Source organism: Aethalodelphis obliquidens, unplaced genomic scaffold (assembly GCF_003676395.1).
Source record: "Aethalodelphis obliquidens isolate GAN/ISIS:26980383/991018 unplaced genomic scaffold, ASM367639v1 scaffold89, whole genome shotgun sequence".
NCBI classification, from domain to species: Eukaryota; Metazoa; Chordata; class Mammalia; order Artiodactyla; family Delphinidae; genus Aethalodelphis; species Aethalodelphis obliquidens.
Genome location: NW_020838033.1, coordinates 4,109,540 through 4,119,171, shown reverse-complemented (window position 1 = coordinate 4,119,171; position 9,632 = coordinate 4,109,540).

The window sequence follows — 9,632 nt, the reverse complement described above, 5'->3', positions numbered from 1 at the left end:
TCAATACCCTACCCTCACGCAAAAGAAAGAAAGAGAAAGTAGCTTCTTGGGGAAGAAGAAAGCAGGACTATGTGTACGTATGAGGTGGTGGGTGAGTGGGGCAGGTGCTGTAGAGAGGCTGAGAGTGGCCAATATCAGCATCACACTATTGAGGAATATTCATTAGCACAGCTGTGGCCAAGAGAAAAGAACAGGAATGAAATGACCACAATGCCAATTGACAGGGTTACCCACTCCAGCCAGGAGGGAGGAATTGCTAATCAGAAGACAGGACACCATCATAGGGTCAAGTAAAAAGCTAAGGATCTCCCAAGGCAATAGAAATAAAAGCAAAAATAAACAAATGGGACCTAATCAAGCTTATAAGCTTTTGCACAGCAAAGGAAACTATAAACAAAACAAAGAGGCAGTCTATGGACTGGGAGAAAATATTTGTGAATGATGTCACCGATGAGGGCTTAATTTACAAAATATACAAACAGCTCATACAACTCGATAACAAAAAATCAAAGTACCCAATGAAAAAATGGGCAGAAGACCTAAACAGACATTTCTCCAAAGAAGACATATAGATGGGCAGTAGACACGTGAAAAGATGCTCAACATCACTAAGTATCACCTCACACCAGTTAAAATGGGCATCATTAAAAAGTCTACAAATAACAAATGCTGGAGAGGGTGTGGAGAAAAGGGAACCCTCCCTACATTGTTGGTGGGAATGTAAATTGGTGCAGCCACTAGGGAAAACAGTATGGAGGTTCCTTAAAAAACTAAAAATAGAGTTACCATATAATCCAGCAATCCCACTACTGGGCATAACATATCCAGATAAAACTATAATTTGAAAAGATACATGCACCCCTATGTTCGTAGCAGCACTTTTTACAATAGCCAAGACATGGAAACAACCTAAATGTCCATCGATAGATGAATGGATAAAGATGTGGCACATATATACAATGGAATATTACTCAGCCATAAAAAAAGAATGAAATAATGCCATTTGCAGCTACATGGATAGACCTAGAGATTATCATATTAAGCAATGTAAATCAGAAAGAGAAAGACAAATACCATAGGATATCACTTATATATGGAATCTAAAATATGACACAAATGAATTTATCTATGTAACAGAAACAGACTCCCAGACATAGAGAACAGACTTGTGGCTGCCAATGGGGAAGGGGGTTGGGGGGAGGGTTGGATTGGGAGTTTGGGACTAGCAGATGCAAACTATTATATAATATATAGAATGGATTAAATAACGTCCTATTGCATAGCACAGGGAACTATGTTCAATATCCTGTAATAAACCATAATGGAAAAGAATTTAAAAAAAAAAAAAGCTAAGGAAACTCCTCTGGAGATCTTTGGGTATAAGAACTTCCCTGAGACTGTGTGTGTGTGTGTGTGTGTGTGTGTGTGTGTGTGTGTGTGTGTGTGTGTGTGTGTGTGTGTGTGTGTGTGTGTGTATTAATCCCTTACAAAAGCAGGCCAGTGGCCTCTGATTGGCTTAAGGTCCCTACCTGGCCTTAAAGTCTGTGAAAGAGACTGAATTTTGCAGGGGTCCGGATGTCAGGTAATTGATGGACATTACCAAATTCCTCAGGGGCCATCACTCCTACTGCTGCTGCCACCTGTAAAAGAAAATTCAGGTTATATTAGAAATGAGATAAGGGATTAGACACCAAAAAGGGTCTATGGGCTTTCACCCAGGGAGCATGGCCTTGGTAGGTAAAGTGATGGCGATGGTCACCACTCTTCTAATTCACAGAGCTGAGAAGGATTCTGGTGAACCTTAAGTATGCTCCCAAAGAGAGTTGTAAGTGTTCTAAGATTCCTAGCTCCAGGGAACTAACTCCCAGTCTGATAAAGTAAAAAACCATGGTTCCTATACTTAAAAGTTAGGAATTCAACAGAAATAGAAGCTGTGAAACCCAGAATTATAAAGGGCAACGAAGGTTCAAGGCTAATGGAAAGTTAATGCAAGAAAGTGACTCAAAGGAGGGCATCTAGTTTTAGATCAGATAATCAGATTGTATTTGAAGCCTCTCTTGTCCAAAACAGCTTCTTGAAGAAAGGCTCAGAGGCCAGAAAAAGGTCCTATGAGATAGAAAGGAGGTTTGTGGGACAGCAGATTTGATGCCATTTGGGCAGGTAGGTCTATACACTCCCTGTGTAGGGATTAATCTGCATGGGGACCAACTCCACATTCCTCCTGTGCTATCAACCAGGGTGTGATGGAGAAAACGTAAAGATATGTACTGGGATCTATATGTCAACAGCAGTCAATACTCATTTTGCAGCCTCCCGGCCCCTCTGACCCAGACCTATAATTCTTTCTATCTCTAAACTGCCTTACTCCCTCCAAGATACTGCTTCCACTTTAGGAACTCGTTAGCATTCCCCTCCCTGCACGTCAGTAGCTCCCAGACTCATGCTCAGAAAATAAGCATTGGAAGGGACTGTAGAAACATCTGGGAGAGGTCCAAAGAGGGGAGGGGAGTCTCAGTACCAGAGTGAGATGACTTTAGAACCTGCTGTGCATGTCAGTCCATTGAGCACACTATTCAGGGCTTAGGTCATTGTGGAGCACACCACCCTCCTTCCACCCCAACAAAGGAGAAAACCAACCCAAAGCTAAATAACAGGGGGGAGGAGTACAGCCCCACCCCCATTTGCCTGTAATCTCAGAGAATATTTTATTTTACTCAGAGTTCTATAATCCCTTCTCTCATTCAGCAATTCCCCTTAGTTTCCCAGCAAGTGAGGTGTTTTCTTTCTCCTTTCCTTCTGATTTTATTTTTCAATATAGCTGTATTATAATGCAAAGGAGCCTGAGTTGAGCTTTGGGGTAAATTCCTCACAATGCCTCTGAGGATCTTTTCCCTACTATCCAACCCCCAGAGATAGTTGGCAACGAGCTCCTAGAACTATGGTGTAACTCTGAGGCATCAGGATATTTGGCTGTGGCTTGCCACTTGCTTCCCAACGAACCAGAGTTCTTGACTCTAAATAAAAATTACAGTTGTACAATTTTCATGTCATTGAAAGATTAATCTTTGAGGTAAAGATATATAAAGCTTCTCAGTTTTTCTACTAATTTTTTTAAACCTAACTTTCCCCCTCAATCTGTCCTTCCCCCCTCAAAATCTCACAGCCCTACCTTCCTTTCTGGAGGAAGCACAGGGCTGTCAGGAATTGATGCTCTTGGATTCTAATCTTGGCTGGCTGCCACTAACTCACTGTGAGACTGTGGACAAGGCATTTCCCTTCCCTAAGCCTCAGTTTCTTGCTCTGTAAACTGAGAAGTTGAATTAGGTGGTCTCTAGTTCCCTTTCTAGCTCTGGCCATCTATGATTCTATCAGGAAGAAGACACAAATGTCCTTCCATTAGGAAGTGAGATATTCCTGCCCTTCACACCTTTCTCTCAGGGCCACTGCATAAAGAAGCTCCCCTGTAGATGCCTGCCTTTCTCATGCTGGCTTAACTAAAGGGACAAACAAGTGAGTTCCAGTAGGAGGCCAAACTCCTCTGATTATGAAGAAAAGATGTTAAAAAGGTGATCTAATTCTAACCTTGAATCTTGAAAGCAGATAGGAGAAAAGGCAGGTATGTGGCAGGAAAGAGTATGACAAGCATGCCCCCCTAACGCACTGAGCACACTCACCCTAGGGAGCCCCGTATAACCAGTGACTGCTTAGCCAACACAACTGTGTGTGGATGGAAGAAGAAAGAGAGGACATGTGTAAACACTTCAGGAGCATAGACGTAAATGTCCGATCAATGCATATACACTCACTCCTGTTCTCTCCTACCTCGGCCTGTACATGCCTTGTAAGAAGCTATAGTGGGAGGGGACACCACATCCCAGTCTTCTCCCTCCCTAAAGTCAGAAAGGAAGAGACAGTGAGACAGGAGATACTTGGCTTCCTATAAATTGTTTTGTCCTTCCTCACAGCTGCAATCAGAAGCTAAGGGCTCCCGCAGGCCTTGTTCTGATCTGCTGCAGGCAACAGAGGGTTTTTGAAACCGAGAGGACTTGGCTGCGGCCCCGTTTCAGCTGCCATTGGGGCTGGCTAATGGGCTCATTCGGGAAGACCCCCGCCTGCTGCACTAAAGAGTCCCCTGCCGACCCCTTCCCCAGTCCCAACCCAATTAATAAATGGGGGCTCCCACTTTATGGCTCTGGGAGCAGGAACCAGAGATACAAATGACCCCCAGGGAGGGAGAGAAAAAGGCCTTCCAAGAATCAAGCCAGAGAATTGTGCATCCACAGGCACATGCTGCCACAGGCTAGTCCTATCCCATTTTCAAAGCATTAAAGGGGAAGAAACTGGCAAAAAAACTGTATTTTCTTTCCCAGATCCAGAGTGGGATAGCATTCCTGAAGTCTGCGGGTACACCCCAGGAATAAACTCTCTTTCACTTGGTTCTCCAACCTGAAAAAGGCAGAGTGCAGGTGATCATCTGGGCACATAGCATGTGCTCAACTATTTTCCAGGGGCTGTGCCTCCTCCTAGACTCCGCAATAATGAACATAGACATAGTCCATCAATTGGTTAATAAAGTAAACACTTTCTACTTATTAAAAACAAAGCAGCTACCTCTTTCCAAGTTCTCATCACCATCAACAGCATAAATACGTCCTGGGGTTATCATCTTCAGCCTATCTTCTATTCCTCCCCTCACATCCAAACTATCATCAAGTCTTGCTAATTCTACTGCCCCCTCTCTTTCATCTCCTTCCCCTTGTCCTACTCTAGTCCTGGCTCTTGGGGCCTTACATCTGGTTAAGAACAATAATATCCTAGCAAGCTTTCCTGCTTCCATGACCTAGTATAGCTGCAAAAGGCCTCAACGTCATATTCATCTCATCATGCTCTGCTGTGTTACTGCTTACCAAATCAAATTCAATTCCTCATTCAGGCCAACAAGATTGCTCCTCCAACTTCGGTTCCTAATATTCCTTTCCCGTACTACCCTGACTACTCCACTCATAGCCCTCTGCACAAAACACATAAGCTTTCCATAAGTTTTCTCCCTCTGATCACCTTCCTCTCTTCTGTTTCATGTCCTCTATCCTCATTACCTTCGAGGAATCTTTTCTGGTTAACTCCAGTTTTTCTGATTACTTCTTTGCTTTGGTTCCTTCTGTACTATGTTACTATTTTATTTTATAACCTGCATTAATGTACTTATTTCCCTACTTCCCACCAGGTATAAGCCTCATCTCTCACTAGACCCAGAAGCGTCCTAAAGTTGGGACCCTCTCATCATCTTCCCCAGAAGTTGCCCTGTACTCAGGACATGATCCAGCTAATGATATTACTGCTCCCCATAGAAGCAGCCCTCATGGTATAATTCGGGATATCATATCAAACAACTACAAGAAATACAATCTTATTCTCAATGTCAGTTTTCAGGCTGCCACCTGCCCTTACCAACATTGAACATGACTTCAAAGTGTGTTGCAAAACAAAACAAAAACCTAAAAAATATATATATATACAGTAACCATAGGATTTTGTTTATCTTCTTAATTCATAGTATATATACTATTTTTTTAAGACCCCTTAGGATGAGAAGCCCCATTTTGTTCCCTATTTCTAAGATTAATCCTATGTTCTCAGGTCATGACCTGATTTTCTAGAATGAAATCAATCCCAGAGGCAATAGTAATCTTGTTTCCTACCAGCCTTGTCTCTAGCCTGCCTCTGACCCATCACATTTTTGGAAGGTACCTAGGAATAGAGAAGTTATTCATGAGTCTCTCTCAACTACTTAGCAAGTACTTCCTTAGATTAACCTCACTCTCAAATGTTGACTCCACTTCCTCTAGTTTAGCCCTGTGTGCTTAGACAGGAAAAAATTATCTGCCACCCCCCTTTATCTCCTATATATTGCTCAGGACAATAAGGATTTGCCTTTTATTCTTTCCATCCCTTGGCCTCAAGGTGCTTAGTAATCCAGATAATAAAAGCAAAGGTACTATGGTACCTGACACATAGTAGGTTCCAGACAACGTTAGTTCCCCATTCTTTCCCTTCTTCCTCCCAACACTTTCTCAACCTTTTTGGGTCTGTTTTTTCACTGGCTAACGACGGCACTGAACTAGACAAACTAATGTCCTTTTGTAGCTCTAACATTCTGTGACTCTAATTCACATCTTCTGGTTTGTTTGCTCTTCTATGCATCATCCTCACTTGGGTCTAAAATGAAGGGGAGAGGAATAATTAGCTTGCAGGTTGGCCTAAAACATACAGAACCACTTGCAGGAGAGTTTTAGAACTCCAAAAATACAAATAATTTTTAGCTTGATGCATCCATATCATTTCCTTCTTATTCCTGAAATACTCTCTTGAACTACATAGATAGCAGTGCTAAGAAAAATGTCCTTGATATAAATTATTTGCTTAATATAATCTAGCTTCCCTTGTGAAACTGTCTGCAGAGCATCCCCCAGCTTAAGGGTTCCAGGCTCATCCTCCAACCATAAAGGTAACACTACTGTAATCAAGGGGACACTTTACTCTTTAATGGGGCTTCCTTGAAATGAATTGTGAACCTTTAAGGCACTTATCCCCTTTCAGTACCCCAACAACAATTTTTCCTTCCATCCTCATATCTGTATCTCTTCTTTATAAGCAATGATACACTGTTTCTTTCTGCAGCCCCACCCCCAGACTCCTCTGGTTCTCCCTTCTTTCCCTTATTTCCATCTCCTTCTCATATTGCTTCATTTTATATGAGGTCTTTGGTCCCCTAACAGAAATTGCAAATACTGATACAAGGCCAAACCTAGAAGTTCCTGAATTTATAAAAGGGATCAGACTCCTAGGCTTTCTCTAGGTCTCTGAATTCAGCCTCCTTTCTCCAGGGCCAAAAGCATTCAAAACTGCGTTAGCCTTGGTAGGGAGGGCTATCTGTCTACAAGCTGATCCTCACCAAGGGTGTCCCTCATCAAACACAAGAGGAAGAAAGATCCTCTCCTTGAGACAACCCATCAGGCAGGCGCCTTCAACTAAAGACAAGACGCTCTCAAAGACCCAGGCTCTGCTCTTCACTTAGCTTTGCTACATTATAGCCTTTTTAAGGTTTCTCCATGTTGACGGCGTCAGGGATGGTTTGGCTCGGATACAATGTCCTTCATTCTTTTAGAGCTATCAATATTATCTTCAGGTTACAACTATGCCAGAGCAAAACATCCCCAAATCCATCTATTTCCAGGTCCTAGGGAACATATGTCTGAATGAATTTACTTTATGGCTATACCCTCTCATTCCAGAGAAGTATGATGTGGCTGAAGGCTGCATATTGAGAAGGCTTGGCTAACAACTACCCACCTAGGGAGTATTAAAGACTAACTGCATATCAGCCTCTTTCTCTCAGCCTTGGACTAGCAATTCTTGAGACAGAGATATGAGAGCAACCCAGTGGTCCAGTGTTTTGGCAACCTAGTGATTAAATCACCAGGACATCAAAGCAACCCTCATCTGCTTTCTCAAGGATAGCAGGGCCCTCTTTTCATCAAGCTTTACTTCCTATAGACACCATCTGCAACCGAGCTTCGAAATGTTATCAGCAAAAGCAACAGTCTCAGGATATGAGGGAAGAGAATGAAGAAGCAAAGGTTAACCAGTTAAAGAATCTCTTGTACCCCACACAACATATATTAAAAGCTCCTTTCATAGCTTTTAGCAATAAGAAAGTTATCTTACTTTCTCCTTCACCTCTCACCCCATTAAGTTGAGGATTTGGAATAGACATTTGTCTCCTGAATTGCTTCCCACTACCCTTCAAAACTACTAAGCAGCAATAACTCTAAATACCCTGCAGGGTTAATCAATCAATATTTCTGGCAGGACTAAAGCATGTGAGTTGGGTAGTGAGTTGGGAGAAGAGAGAAAAATAGGAAATGAAAGGAAGTGGGTGGACAGGAGATGGAGAGATAGCTGCACATGGTGAGGAGTGGTAGAGTACCACCAGTAATTCATTTAGGTGTCATACCTCCCCCAACTGGCTTGGAGTATACTCTCACTTGAGAGTATTCCTAAGGCTATATAGGAACACTAGAAATGCCACACCTGGACAGTAAAATTAACCAAAGTGTCCAGGAATGCTCACCTTTCCTCTCAGGACAACCAGAAGACTCAGCAGTTCCATTTTTCCCTTGGAATGTTTGAATATTTACTCACTTGAGGAACTCCCCACTTCCATTCCACCTAGCCGTTCAGGATGACTAAGTTGTGAACAGAGAAGTAACTCAATACCAAAAAAAAAAAAAAAAAAAAAGGCAAGCTATTGGGCAGTCTTTAGTAACAATGTAAATCCCAGTTCAGCACAAAGAATATTAACTGTTAACTTCCTTGAGGCATTAACCTTACCACACAGTTAAGGATGCCTGTCTAGGAAAAGATAGTGCCCAAGAAATTTAGGTACTGAACAGTATGGCTTCTACTTAGAAATAGCCTTGAGTGTGATAGAGAAAAAAGTCCAGGTTAGTTAGGTCCTCAACTTTCAGGCCCAGAATTGAAGACAGCCATTGCTATGAAGTGGAAACAATATTCTCTACTAGGTTGAAGTTCACACTCCTAGTCATGAACTTGCAGTACATAAAGATCAAAAACGAATTCCTTTTCTCTGGAGGGTAACAAGGAACACAGGACTCCAGGAAGTGGAACAATCTTGAGCCCTCCATTCTCCTTCTGGGTAAAGATATGACAGCCCACAGGCAAGGAAACATCTTACTTAAACTGTGGGGATTCAAAAACAAGCTGGCAACCCTCATCATCACGTTTTTGAATCAGATTTCTTCCCAATTTCCTTGTGCTGGTGTACCCCTTAACCTTGTATGATTGCTTACCCCACTCACAACTTCCTGATACCTGTTCTCCCCTCTTCCTGTCTCCTGATGCTTTTTTTTTTCCTGTCCTCTGCCTACTTATGTCATAACTAGCAGGACTGTAGCACATATTACAAGGGAACGTTTAGTCCCCAGTGTCCTAAACCATGAAAGGGAAGGGAAAGCAATTTTCTCATGTGGAGACAGGAAAAGATTTTGGAAATAATAGGAATTTTACCCTTATAAATAACTTCTATTTACTTCCTGGATTGGCAATGTATCAGGAAATCTCAACAGAACTAGCAACACTAATCCATCCCCATGCTGGCCCTACTCAAGGCAACACAGGAACTGGCGTGAGGGTGAGAGTTTCTGATTTAAGAGACTATTTTTTTTTTGGTCTAAACAGCTTCTTACCAACTTCTCTTGATGACAGTTGAGCTCAAACCCACTTACCTCTCCTTTCAGGAGGAGTCAGGGTACATGAAGCTCAACTCTTTTGATGGCCTAGCACCATCATTACTTTTGTACAACTGTTTTTTACTTTAGAAAATCACATCTTATGATTTCCCCCAATTCTTTATTCTCTAGTTCCTAGTCTAGTGTTTTGAAGCACCTCTTCAAATCCTGAGAACTTTTTTTTTTGTGATAATTTATGAGTCTACAGAGATTCTGAGACAAAGAACCCCTAGGATAAAGTGGAGGAGAAATGCCCTTTATACATATAATTAGATCTGCTCAAAGGGTACAGATTAAGAAGTAAATGCAATGGAGCAAAAGTGG